The sequence below is a fragment of the Lissotriton helveticus genome, chromosome 5_1 (genome assembly GCF_964261635.1).
Source record: "Lissotriton helveticus chromosome 5_1, aLisHel1.1, whole genome shotgun sequence".
Lineage (NCBI taxonomy): Eukaryota > Metazoa > Chordata > Amphibia > Caudata > Salamandridae > Lissotriton > Lissotriton helveticus.
In genome coordinates, this window is record NC_136065.1 from 486,831,205 (window position 1) to 486,845,828 (window position 14,624).

Genomic DNA, 14,624 nt, shown 5'->3' on the forward strand with positions numbered 1-14,624 from the left:
CTGTGTGGGGTGTATCTCATTTTCGCACCTATTTATGGGGTATGCATTTTTGTTTAAGGACTGATCATAAGCCTCTTATTAAGATCTTGTCACCTGGTGGAGCTAATAATGGTTCTCCTCGCTTGATGAAATTTGCAGCTAAGTTGCAAGAGTATACGTACAAATTAGAACACATTTCGGGGTGGAAGAATACTCAGGCTGACTGTTTGTCACGTTTACCTATTCCTTCTGAAACGGTGATTGAGGATTTTGAAGATGAAAGTGTGTGTGTGATTGCAGGTTTGACGATGTTTGTACTAGTGAGTTTTGTTCTATCTCCAAAGAGGAGTGGCATCAAGCAGTCCTAGAGGATTCTGATTTTAGTGAGCTTGTTAATGCCATCCGGTTGGGTTGGAGAAGAGAGGGTGATGTTAAACCTTCTTTGCGTTCTTTTGTAAAGTTGCAAGAGGTGAGAGATTTGTCCCACCTACCTCTCTCAGGAGGAAACTCTTTTGTCTGGCTCATGAAGGTCATCTTGGGCAAAACATGACTCTCAAACGTCTTTAAAAAACTTTTTGGTGGCCTGGTATTAATGGTGATGTTCGAAGATGGGTTGAGTCATGTTTGTTGTGTAAGGAGAGTGAGAAAAGGTTAAAAATTATTTCTCCTTCTCAGGGTTCTATTGTGAGCTTGAGTGATTTACCTTGGAATAAAATTTGGTTGGATTTTATTGGTCCAATGGACTCTTTACCTTGTGATTGTAGATTTGCCTTGGTTTTGGTGGATGTTTGTTCTCGATGGTTGTGTGTGGAGTTTATGAAAAATATTACCACTGATTCCGTAATTAGACAATTGAGATCAATATTTTTAAAGGAAAGTTTTCCAAAGGTCTTAATCACAGAGGATGGGCCTCAACTTACTTCTTTGACTATGCATTCTTTTCTAGCCAATCACGGGATCAAACATGTGTGCACTTCATTGTACAACCCACAGAGTAATGGCATGGTTGAGCGGATGAATCGTTTAGTCAAAGGAACCATACAAATGTCTCTGCAAGGACAGGGTGATGTGCGTAGGGCTGTGGAGGAAATGGTTTGGTCGTACAATACTACAGCTCATGGTGTTACTGATCAAGTTCCTTTTGAACGTATGCGAGGTAGACTCCCTAAAACTAAGTTGGTTCCACAGTGGCTGTGGGAGAGTGCTGTTGTTTCTAATGTTGTTCCTGGTAAGGTTGGAAGGGTTGAAGTGGGAGATTTGATTAAAGTTAAGTTGGGTCGCAGAGAGCTTGGTATGAATACGTTTTCTGATCCCATGAAAGCTAAGGAGGTTCATAAGTGGCATGTTGTTTTGGAGAATGGGCAGAGTTGGAATTTCCGTAGAATTGCCTTGTATTCCAAAGGGAGTGTGGTGAATGAAAGTTTGAATGAGCGGTTGGTGCGTAAAGGAATGTCTTCTGAGGGAATGCCACCGAATTCCTCTCTTATGACTCCGAATTCTTCACCGAATTCTTCCGAAGAGTCTACTATTACACCTGAGTCTACAAGAGGAAGTGCTCAGATCTTGGGACGGAAAGCTTCCTGTAGGATTTCTCGTGTTCCTAAGAAATACAATGATTTTGTTAGATATTAAAATTTAATTTTCATGCTTCTATTTTATGTTCACATGTGTTTTCCTATCTCATCAATGTAGATTTAGTAGTTATTGTTATCTTTTGGACTTGGATTATATTCTAATTGCTTTGTTTTAGTATTGTTTTTCTTTTAATTTTTTGTTTTAAGGAGAGGAGATATGTTGTGCCTGATATTCTATTTGACATCATTGCATGCTCCTCCTAGAGTGTTAGTGTAAATTCATTCTATGTTCTGTATTCTTATCCTGGCGGTTGCTGAGGCAGGTTAGATGTAACTTGTGTTCCTGTTCTTGAAATAAAACACTCAGTACTCACAACTTGACAGCGTCTTCTTCACAACATTAGGCCTCTATCTATCTGGAAAAGGCACAAACCACCACCAGGACATACTTGAGATTATTAAAGCGTTCCATATGGATATAGTCTATTTGCAGTACCTCGAATGGGTACGTAGGGGGTGCAAAGTGACCTGCTGGAGTTGGTGTTCCCTTTCCTGGATTGTGCATCAAACAAACAATGCAATGTTTCACCACATTTTCTGCACATTTAGGAATACCCTCATTCTGCCATACTGGAGCTAGAAGCTTGCATATACCCCTTGCATTAATATGGGCTTGTCCATGGGCCATAGTAACTACAGGCAGTACGTACGCATCTGGTAGCAACCATCGTTGATGCTCTGACAATTCCGTCCAACATCCCATACTATCCAACATTCCCGTACTCTCTCTCCACGTACTCAATTCTTTCTCGGTGGCCTCCTTCTGAATCGCTTTCCCACTTTCAACTGTGTCTTCACACATACCAGCTTCTGCGACCCATCTTGCAGGGCCCGCTACATACATGCGACTTTCAACATTCCTCGCTGTCTCCTTCGCTATCTCGTCTGCAAATGCATTTCCTTGACCCACTTCATCAGTAATCTTTTTATGTGCACTGCACTTCACAATCGCTATTTGAGTAGGCAAAGTAAGTGATTCAAGAAGGTCAGTTACCAATTGACCATGCTGTATCTTGGTGCCGTGGGAGGTAAAGAATCCTCTTTCCCTCCACAAACGACCAAAACTATGGGCAACGCCAAATGCATACTGACTGTCAGTATAGACAGTCACTCTTTTCCCTTTCGCCAACACGCATGCTCTTGTCAACGCAATTAATTCTGCAGCTTGCGCTGAATTATGCGAAATGCGTGCAGTTTCTACTACAGTGTACAAAGTCGTTACTGCATAAGCAGCTGTCGGTTCGCCATTAGGAAGCTTGAAACAAGACCCATCTACCCATAGGATCCCATCCGGGTCCACAAGTGGTGTATCCTTCAGATCTATTCGACCCTTTTTTCTTCTTCAGTGCGAAGAAAACAATCATGCTGATCTTGTACATTGTTCGCATCCAAAATAGGCAACATGTTGCTGGATTCAGAACATTACATCTTTTTATGTGTATATGACTAGCTAGAAGTGTCAACTCATATCCAGACAAGCGAGCACTCGTTAAGTGCTGAGTTTTCGTCCTGTTAAGAAGAGTATATACTGCATGTGGCACCATAACATTAAGAGTATGATCTAGCACTAGTCCAGCAGATTGACGAATAGAAATTGCCGCTGCTGCTGTTGCGCTAAGGCAACTAGGTAATGCCTTAGCTACTGGATCTAATGTTGCAGAAAAATAGGCACACGGCCTTTGTTTGTCGCTGAATTGTTGCGTCAGTACTGATAATGTGCAACCTTCCCTTTCATGGACATAGAGGGTGAAAGGTTTACTGTAATTTGGAGTACCCAACACAGGAGCAGAACACAAGGCAGTACGTAAATCTGAAAAACTCTTTTGACATTCATCAGTCCAAGGCAGAGGCTGGGGCGTATCTTTAAGTGTAAGTGCCAACAGAGGTTTAGCAAGTAGGGAAACATTTGGAATCCACTGTCTACAGTAAGAAGTAATGCCTAAGAAAGCACGCACTTCTCTTTGTGTGGACGGTACAGGCATCCGTGCAATTGCATGAATACGTTCTGGAGTCAATCGCCTTCCCTCCTTCGACAAGAGATGACCTAAATAGGTAACTTCTTGTCGGCAATATTGTAACTTGGAAGATGATACGTTATGATGTAAATCAGACAAATGTCGTAAGAGCGACACAGTTGCATTTTTACAGACATTTTCCGATTCAGCAGCGATCAACAAATCATCCACATATTGGATAAGAGTAGCACCTGAGGGTAAAGAAAAGGTATCAAGCTGAGACTTTAAAGCTTGACTATATATGGAAGGACTTTCACAATAGCCCTGAGGTGCACGCTTAAACCGGAAGCTTCGGCCTCCGAGAGAGAAGCCAAAGAGATCCCTACTTTCTTCAGCAATAGGAATGCTAAAGAAAGCATTCTTAAGATCAATAACCGAGAACCAGACCGCTGAAGCAGGAATCATAGTAAGCAAGGCTGTTATATCAGGCACAACAGGTAACTGAGGGACAACAATTTTGTTGACCTCTCGAAGATCAATTACAAAACGGTACACGGGTGGCTGAGAGGGATCAGTACGTTTGAGAATAGGCAAAACAGGGCTATTGCAAACATTCCCTCTAGTCTCTTCAACCACACCCTTCTGAACCAAATCATGAACAATGGCCAACAAAGCTCTCTCACAATCACCAGATATTTTATATTGAGGAACACGTGGCATCTTAACATTGTCTTTAACAGTAATCACATATGGTGGAATTTGCAATAAGCCAACATCATTCGGACCCACAGCCCAAAGTGTAGCAGGAAGTGAACGCAACTCGGGTGGTAGCTGTTCTTTAGATACATACATCGGAGAAGTCAGTTTATCACCCAAAGTGAGGTGCACACCAGAGGGTGAACAATACAGGGTAGCATGTAAACGTTTCAATAAGTCCAAACCCAATGAATTCTCTCCGCATCCTGTTGTTAAAAGGAGTGGAGCTTCCAAATCGTATGGACCAATGGAAATGGGCAAAGGACAAGAAATAGGATTTGAAACTGGGGCGCCAGAAAATCCCACAGAAACATTTGTTAAGCCAGACAAAGGTGCCCCAGGGAGTTTAGAATGCATTATGGAACTTCTCATAGCACCAGTATCCAAGAGAAATGGTTCTGTAACACCTAATACCATAACATTAACATAAGGTCCTTCCTGATCTACTGGAATTGATACGACTCCCTTACTTTGCCTATGGCTGTCCTAGCCAGTATGAAAATCAACGTCCTCATTATTGAAACAATAGTCATCATTGTAGTATCGTGCAGATTGAGAATTCTGCTGATCAAAATAATTTGTAGAATCCTGAGAGGGAGAGGGACGTCGTTCCTGAGTCGACGCACCACGACCCCTACCTCTGGATATGGATTGAGAATCACCACAACCCCGTGACGCTAATGGTCCACCATACCGCTGTAATAAAATTGGACAAGTATTCTTAAAATGATCATCTTCCCTACAGTAGGCACACTGATTAGGGCCCAATGGAACTCGTGGAACTGAGGGTACTGGCTTCTGTAACAACCTCTGAAACTGCGGGGGCTGTGGAAATTGGGGTTGAGCAGAACGAGGGGGATAAGCCTGTTGCAGAAGAACCTTCGTTTTTAAGTCTTTAGTCTTTTTCTCTGCTTTCTCCTTATCTTCCTTATCCCTATTGTCATAATATTGAGCAGTAGTCAATATCTGAGCAGTGGAAGAGACAGCCCACGAACTCTCCGATTGTTTTAATTTATGCGATAATTCCGGAAGTAAATTAAAAACAAATGTATCCACGAATAATCGCTGTCCACCTTCAGTACTCATGTCTTGCCCACTATGGTCGATGAAAGTCTCCTCAAAACGAGTAAAGAAGTCGGAGACGCTTTCATCCGTCTTTTGCTTACACGCCGCTAACTTATCCCAATTAACGCGCACCGCAGGCATCATAGTTTTCATCAAATCTACTATTCTTCCAGGTAATTCCGTAATCAAGACATCCGGTTTGGCACCACCTACTTGTCCTGCATCCGCAGCTGTAATAGCAGCCCAATCACTACCTAAAGCTGTAGCATGATCCTGCCTACAAATCTTGGTCCATATTGCTTGTGGGACTACATTTCCCATAAGTAAGTCAATATCTGCCAAATTCATAATACAAGCGTCAACAGTCTGAGACAGCTCTTTGTAATACCCAGCAGGATTCTTACGGGGGTCCGGTAAAGACTGTTTAAGTGCCAATACTTCTGACCTTTTCCAAGGGTCATGTACCCATATACTCTGAAAATGAACAGGGACACCAGGAACATTACCTGCTTGAGGAACCTCATCTCTCCATATTGGAGGAACTTCTCGCATAGGATATTGTGCCATCTTACGACGAACCGCGGGATCAGGCTCAAGAGAACCTTGAGAGAAAAAGGCGGATCGAAAAGTAACAAGCTTCTGAACAGCATGCTCTACAGCAGGACCCACAATAAGTCCCTTATCAAATTGATCCTGTATTTCGAATAAATCCTGAGGAGGTGAATCTAAATCCACGTCTCCCCATTCTTTAATCAGAGTATTGCACATAACATTAAATACGTATCTCTGTGTGGGCACGTTCCATTGAAGGAAAGTATCTAAAATATCACGTACACTATATTGTACACTACTCATAATCCAATTCCTAGCAAGAGAATCTAATTTAGTCCGTTCTTCCAAATCCGGAAACTGACTATGGGATTGTCTCCTAGACGACGCAGGAGAAAAGTAAAGAGGCCCAAGAAAAGGCGACAAAAGACCTGAAACAGTATCGACTAAACGTTGTCGAGCTGTAGGGGAATCTGACACCAAAACAGGAGACAACGTATTCTGTAGAATAGACGAAGAATCTGTAGCAAAGGAAACGACAGATGGAGAAGGCTGAGGCACAGGAGATTGGGGTGCCGATATCGCTGGCAAAGGGGGCGGAGGTGAAATCACAGGGATAGGCAACTGTGCAGGAACCAAAACAGCTGGATTAACAGCAGGTTGCAATGGCGGTGCATTAGCACCTAACACATAAGGCGGAGGTAATGTCAACAAATGGGACATAAAAGAATCGTCATCAGGAGTTTTACTCTTTGATACAGTAGGTAACACAGGATAGCATCTATCTATTGCCATACGATGTTGTGTTTCTGACACCTCAATCACCTCATCAGCTTCGTCATTTTTAAATTGTTGGGCAGCCTGTAGAATCGACACACTCTGCTCTTTCTTATCTTTCTTTATTCTCTTAATTTCTTTCTGTTTGGCTTCCTTACGCCCTAGGCGAAAGGAGTCAAACATTGCCGGCCGGGCTTTTCTTTTGAATAGAATCGCTTCCAAATTATCTAATATATCGGGCTCAAAAGAACCATTTTGTGGCCACTGTAAAACACCATCCTTCTTAGTGTATCGGATCCATGTTTCATTAAAAACAATAGGACCCAGACCATGTTTCGAATACAGCTCGTAAGTAGGAGTACCAACTGGAGGAATCGGACAAGAATCCTCCAGCCGGGAATCCCTAGAACAACCAAAACAACAACATTTCTTAAACTTACTAAATCCAGGCATTTCGTAACAAACTGGACTTCCTTACAAACGTCAAGGGATTTTCAAACAATAGAGTCACAGCACAAGCGTACTTACCCCTTGGCTTTGGTTAGCGCGCTAATCGAATAACAAATACAAAAACACAGAGAGTGGGCGCTACCCACAAATACTTAACTAAATGCTTTTCTCACGCCAACAGATGTCCGTCTAACGTCTCGCGATACCAATCATCACCAAAGGGCCAAGGCAGGGCGACAGTCAGGGCAGCAGTCGTCAGCAGCCGTCGGGAAGGAGTAGCCACGCTTCAAAAGACCTTCGGTCCACTTCGACATGCAGGGGTCGCTCACGTGGTTCGCGAAATCCTCCGGAATTTTCTTGCGAAGCTCCTCACGACTCTCGGGCAAAACTACTATCGCTGAAGTCGCCCACACGTTGGGCCGCCAATTGGAGAACCTGACCTTATGGGCCAGGCGGCGCAGGGCACGCCTAAGATCTCCGAGTTCACCTGCCTCGACCGACAGAGACACGAGACACTCTGTTAGGCGTAGAAAAGTGGTTTTATTAGCTGCAGCTAAGCACAGTTATCTAAGAAGTACCACACAGGTAGGTTCTCAAGAGACTGCCACTTCAATCCGTGGCGCACAGTATATTATACAACAGAAATTTACAATGACAACTCCCAATATACACAAAACTGACAAATAGGAATAGTTTGAAAACAAGCTATCGGATGTCTAAAACACACCCTCCTTTCAGACCCTGTGTGCTCTCCTCCCCTCAGGTTAATCAACACTAGTGCCCGTAATTCAATTTGCAGGTGGCAAAACATGTGTAGAATGCTTCAAAAGAAGGGCTATGTAACAAGAGAACACACGAAGAGAATAGTGAAAGCCAGTTAAATAAGATAAGGTAGAGAAGAATGGTGGGACCCAAACAGTGGAGTAAGACATGGATTAATCAGTCTAGACACGGCTTTGCGAACTCGGCCAGACCCTGACATCAGTATCGCACACAAGGACAAAGGTTGTTCTTTAACGGGGGAAAACATGGAGCAGCTGAAAAAGGCAGAAGACCATTTTACCGCATTAGCCGTGCTGCCTGAGTGAGGCAACAATAAATGGCGACTAAACACAAAATGGCGACTGAAGCGAAGCGGGGCCGAAAACTACGTAACCTCAGGTCTTGGGTGTTGAAGCTGCCACGGCATGGATCTGCCTGATCTTGTGGTGGAAGATGGTTTCAAGTTTTTTGCAGAGGTCTTGGGAGGGCGGGATGTCTGTGGTCTTGCTGTTGGGCCTAGTGGACTCCTTGATAATGGTGAAGAGTTCTTTGCTGTTCTGTGCATTAGAATTGATTCTGTCTAGGAAGGCCGTTTTCTTTGTGGTTTTGAGGAGAAGGTGATGTGCATTGACGTCAGATTTGAAAGCTGTTTGGGTTTCCAGGTTTTTGTTGTTCCTCCATCTCTTCTCCTATTGTCTTTAGGTTTGCCTGGTCTCGTGGAGGGCGGGAGTGAACCAGCTGGCTTACTTGGAGTGTTGCTTGCCTGTTGTATTCTAGAGGGGTGCCAGAGTGTCAGCGCAGTTGGAGATCCATCGGTGAAGGTTGAGCGATGCAGCGTTCATGTCTGTTGTTGTTGGCAGAATGGTTGTGCTGAGGAAGTCAACGAGGCATTCTTCAGTGGCCTTGTTTGAACTCTGATGGGGGGACGATGAGGTCGGTCGTGTGTGGTGGGCATAGCGAAGGCTAGATGTACTCAGTGGTGGACAGTCAAGAGGAGTTTGGTGGTTTGGCTGAAGGTGAAGTCCTCACTGGTGGAGAAAATGGTGTTGAGCGTGTGTCTGTCTGTGTAGGTCAGTGAGGTGACTAGCTGCTTGAGTCCGATGTTGTTGAGGTTCTCCATTAGGGATACGGTGTTCTGGTCACTGGGGTTGTCCAAGTGAAAATTGAGGTCTCTGAGTAGGATGTAATCAGTGGATGTTAGAACCTGGGGTGTGATGAGGTCTACAAATGGGGTCGGTGAAGGGTAGGCGGCGGCCGGGGTTCCTGCACATAAACAATCATTCCCCACTAAGCAGGCACCCTGCACTATGGTGTACGGGTGCCTGCACTGGCACAAGGCAGCTGAAGTTAGTGCCAGTGCAGAGGGAAATGCAGAGCTGCACGGTATTGTTGTAAATATGGTGCATCCATGGTATTAAAATCATGGCGCTATGAAAAGTGGCACATCACTGTTTTCCCCCAGCGATGCACCACTTTTCATAAGTGAGGCTCTGAATTTGAATTTCCTCTTTAACAGGGACTCTGGCTGGTCATCCTGTTTGTTGGGAGGGTTGGGGGTTGTTTTTGACCTGTATTGAACTTGGTCCTAACTGTTCCTTTCTGCATTCCAGTGTTTTTTAATATTTTTTTCCTTAGAGGGGTATTTTTAAGCTCTTTTTGACACTAGACACTGAAAAGTGACGTTGTGCTGACTAGCATGAATTATTTTGCCGCTAATTTGCCGCCCACCAATTTTTTCATTTTAGAGTGTATTTTCTATTGCCTTGACTCTAGTGTTAGCGACATTTTTCCTGGCCTCTAGCTGATCCTACCGCCATGTAGTGACATATTGTAAATACTTCGCAAACATAGCATTAGGATTTTGCGATTAGCAGCAGTAACAAAAATTGCTGCAAAACAGCATGAAAACAGCTTAGCGACAATTCTTGTAAATATACCCCGTAATCTTTCTTTACAACGTCAGTTATTTTGAGTTGTGATAAGCTGTGGTATTTGGGGCCAGGGTCAACGACTGACCAAACCCTACACTATACACACAAAGTCAAGAATGGAGTGGCTCCTGTGGATCTAACCACTTTTTCTTACACAGAATGCCCTGCAAATGTCAAATATTAGCAAAATGTACAGATTTTCTCCTCATTTCTGTCAGGGAAAATTTGGGAATCTGCAGTGATTAACAAAAGTCCTACAACTCTGTGGTGTTACACTTCTCCTGATAAACCAGTACTCCACGTGTCTTGGGTCTGACATGTTATGTTATCTTAAGCCATCTTATATAGTGCAACAGCTGCCCCAGCAAAGAGGCATCCCGGCGCTGCGAGCAGCAAAACACAGGAGAGAGATAGGTTTTGATCGCCTTACAAAACATCATATAATTGTCCAAACATCGGATCTGGGAAGGAAGGGAATTCCAGAGTTTAGCCACAAGGCTACGAAACGACCGTCTGCCAGCATGAACACATTTTACACGAGGAACGGTGACCGTGCATTGCCCCATGGATCGCAGGGGGTGCCGAGGAGTATAAGGCACTAATAGATTGGTCATGATCCTCGGGGAGGTGGACTTCAGAATTTTAAAGGCCAGACAGAGGGCCTTGAACTCAATGTGCTTGGCCATAGGTAGCCAATGTAGTCGACGAATGGCGCCAGTTGTAGGGCAGCTTCTGGGGAGCCCAAGTAGGGCTCTGGCAGCCGCGTTTTGGACTCTCTGCAGATGTATAATCTCAGCCTTATTAGCCCCCAAGAGGAGTAAGCTGGCATAGTCCAGCCTTGACAAGATAGCCGCTTGGACAATTGTTTGTCGCGTGGAAGGGTCAAAGTACCCCAGCAGGGGTTTCAGACCCCCAAGGATGCCAAAACAGGTACCAGACACTTTTTTGGTATGATCCTGAAAACTGAGGGTGAAATCCATCAACACCCCAGATTCTTTACCACCAATTTAGGGATGGGTGGGCACCCAAGACTGACCGTCCAGCAATGCTCACTCCAGAGCTTGTGGTCTCTCCCTACCAATAACTCCTCGGATTTATTACCATTGAGCTGGAGGCAGTTGGCGGACATCCACTCCGCAACTGCTGCCAAACGGTTCTTAAACACGGGCGCATCGCGTATAGTGTCATCGGAGAGGGCCACCACCAACTGCGTGTCATCAGCATAAGAGACAATAGAAAGACCCCCAATCCTGAGCCACTGCAGCCAAAGGTTGGACATAAAGATTGAACAGACCAGGACTCAAAGCAGAGCACTGCGGCACAACCTGTCCAATGGAGTGGACATGAGAGAGAAACGGCGGAGCGGTCACTTGAAATGTTCTTTCAGAGAGGAAAGATCTAAACCACTCCAAAGTTGGTCTGACGATCCCAGCCTCTTCCAGATGCAATAAAAGAATCTGGTGGGAGACCGTATCGAATGCAGCACGGAGATCCAACAGGATCAGTGCTGCCGTCTTCCCCACATCCAGGACGGTCCACACGTGTTTAGACACAGCAAGGAGAGAAGTCTCAGTGCTGTGACCTGGGCAGAAACCGTTCTGAGAGAGATCCAGGATGCCGAATTGTTAGAATGGAATTGATATGTGCCTCTGTGATCTTCACTGCCCACGGTAAAAGAGAGATTGGATGGAAGTTTTCCAATTTCGCTGTATCCAATGAGGGTTTTTTTAAGAAGGGGGACCACCCTAGCCTGTTTCCATAGCCTGGGGACCACAGCAGTCAAAAGCGAGGCATTCACCACCTGACACAGGGATGGCATGAGCACAGGCAGTGCGTTCAAGAACTGGCTAGGCTTAAGAGGGTCTGCTGGGGGGCTCGATTTGACTTTGCAGCATAGCGAACGAAGCTCATCCTGAGAGACCGAGGGAAAGGCCGTAAGACTGTGGATGGTAGGGAGTAAGTGTGTGGGCCTGGTATGGGCCGCAACTGGAGGGAAGGAGCTGTGTATAGTTTCCACTTTGCTGACGAAAAAGGTAGCAAGATCCTCAAAATGCTGTTTAGAGTCGATTACGGGTGCCACTGGAGTTTTCCTTTGTTTAAGATTGTTAGGTATTTTCAAAAAATGCACTTGGCCGGGTTACTGCTGGACATCATCTCCTTGTGTTTGCTTTAAATATCAATGAGTGGCAATATAGAAATTCTACCCGAGCGGCAGCTCGCGTTCGCAAACTTACCGTTCGCGATCGTGAACTTACCATTTGCGATTGCGAGCGGGGAAAAAAACTATGCTGCACATCGCAAAGCGGAGTTTTCTGCACTTTGCAAACTCCGCGGAGTGCAAAGTGCAGAAAGCTCCGCAAACTCCGCGAACGGAGCGAAGTTCACCACCCAGGCCTAATCATAAAGCATAATTTACAGGTATTATAAAGTGTCCACTAAATGCAGCTAGACATGTGCAATATTTGTCTCTATATTATGGCTCTACAGTATTTGTGAGTCCTGCAGAAAGTACCTAAAAATGCATCTAATGTTCTTGTTACTGTCTAGTTCTCAGATGAACATTGAATTTTGTTTCTTTTTTAAAGGTGATTTAAAAATTGTATTACATTTCAGTTCTGGTATCATATTGTTGGGCTGTCAGAGCCAGCAGTTTGTTAAGCAACTTATTTTAATAATAGCTTCCATTTGAACTTGTATTTAAGCTCACTACTTAAATTGTAGATTTTTTCCTTTGAACCTTCTTTCTCAGATACTTCACAGTCCCTAATTGGAATGGAAACAGTTCTGAGTTTTTTCAGTGCATTGCTAGCAACCAGAATAGGAGGATAGCAGGAATCTGCTACATTTGAGAACATATTGTGAAAGATGCTTTCATAGCAATTCACAACAATGTTTTAAAACTGTTGAGTTCCAGAAATTTTAGGGTGTGAATAAGATTGTTTTTATTATTACTTTATCTTCATATCAGCACAACTTTAAAATATAAATGTTCTCGTGTGGAGAATAACACTATGGGGCCGGTTCTGATCTCGGTCGGTAGGGCACCGAATCGGGTTCGACATTAGCGGATCCGATTCGGAGGCTGAATTTACATCCGAGTCATACACGGGTACGGACGTCGAAGTACGATGCGAACAAGCACAAAATCTCCATCTGAATTGTTTCCGAGTCCGAACAGCTCCGTACGACTCGGTCACAAACAAAACGTGGCGTGCAATGGAGACGCTTCACGACCGAGCTAGTACGATGCTCGATTCGGACAGCTGGATCAAGTCCGAGCGTCCGGCTCACAATAGCTCCCTGAGTTTGACTTCAGGGGTCCACGTCGGACCCCCTGTTACCCGCAGCCTTATGACTCGGACACAGGGGGAGACCCATGGGTCTCCCCAACACTGGCATGTACGGTGCAGATGGCACCGACATGTACCCACTGTCGTGGGCGCACTTGTCCGCGACGTATCCATTTAGTCAATGGTAGCCCATGTACGCTTCCTACGACCGGCTCCCATTGATTTTTATAGGAGTCCAACCGAACCGAGTCCGGCAGCATACAGCCGCATCGTATTCGCTCGGTTGGACTGCAGGAGTCTCGATCAGTCGGAATTTGCTCAGTTGTTTGTCAGATCGCCAACATCTTTTGATTTTTCGGGAAGGACCCCTGTACTAACAAGCTTTGTTATTAATTGAATAGGCGACTGTCCTGCTTCGCGTTCGTGATCTTCTGGATTGCCAACGAACCTTGGATTAGTGCGTTGAGCACGGTTTCGCGCATCGTCCAGTTTCAACTGAAGATTTTCCAGCTCTGTTTGCAGTTTGATCAGGTTGGTTTCTTGATTATTGCTGTTGACTTCTAAAGAAGAAACCTTTAGCTTGACCTGTGTCATGTGGGTTGAAAGCTGGTGTAAGTTTTCATTGACCTGGCCCAGCTGTTCATTTGTCTTACAATGTGCTGCTTTTTGTGAGAGCGTCATCTCTTGCAGTTCACTTGGAATTTGATTTAAGGTTATCTCAATGGTGGGGGACGGAGCTGGTTCTGCGGTTGAGACAGACAGTGCCTCCACTTCTATTTCATTTGAATGCTTGTTGGACAAGGAAGATATATCAGCTTCCATTGAAGTGGAAATAGGTACATCAACATTGTGGATTGACTGGGTATGCATTGGCTCGAGTGAGTTGTCTCTTTGCATTCCCAGAGAAAACAAGGGATATACCAGTTTCCCAGTTTCTTGTTCTGGTGGGATCTGCTTCTAAGATGATTGAGGGGGACACACCGACATTATCAGTTCATCTATTGAAATGCTCTTCATTGATTGTTCTCGAAATATATGACTCAATAGTTGCGGGGAGATGCCGGAGTTATCACAGTGCAGCCACGAGCCACATTCGTACTACACAAACCACTTCCGCAACCAGATTGCTCCTACTTCCTTTTCGGGGGGCCTAAAGCTCCCCCTCAAGCTGCTGCAAACCCCTGATTTCCACCCCTTTTGGTGGGTGATGGACAGATCCAGGCTGGTCGCAGTGCCCATTATATCCCCTATGTCCCTTGTGTCCGTAGCAGGAAAAAAAGAGGGATAGTTAAGCATCCAGCACGTCCAGGTATTCTGTGGAGTATATGGCATTGATCAAGCTTCCTGTAAAGTCTTTAAAATAAAGGCCAGATCTAGGAGCATAGGAGACATGGGCTTAATACTCATGCCAGGAACCTCTTGTTGCGCTCATGCCCATTGACCACTAGCCATTAATTCTCCCTGCTACCTTTGTGG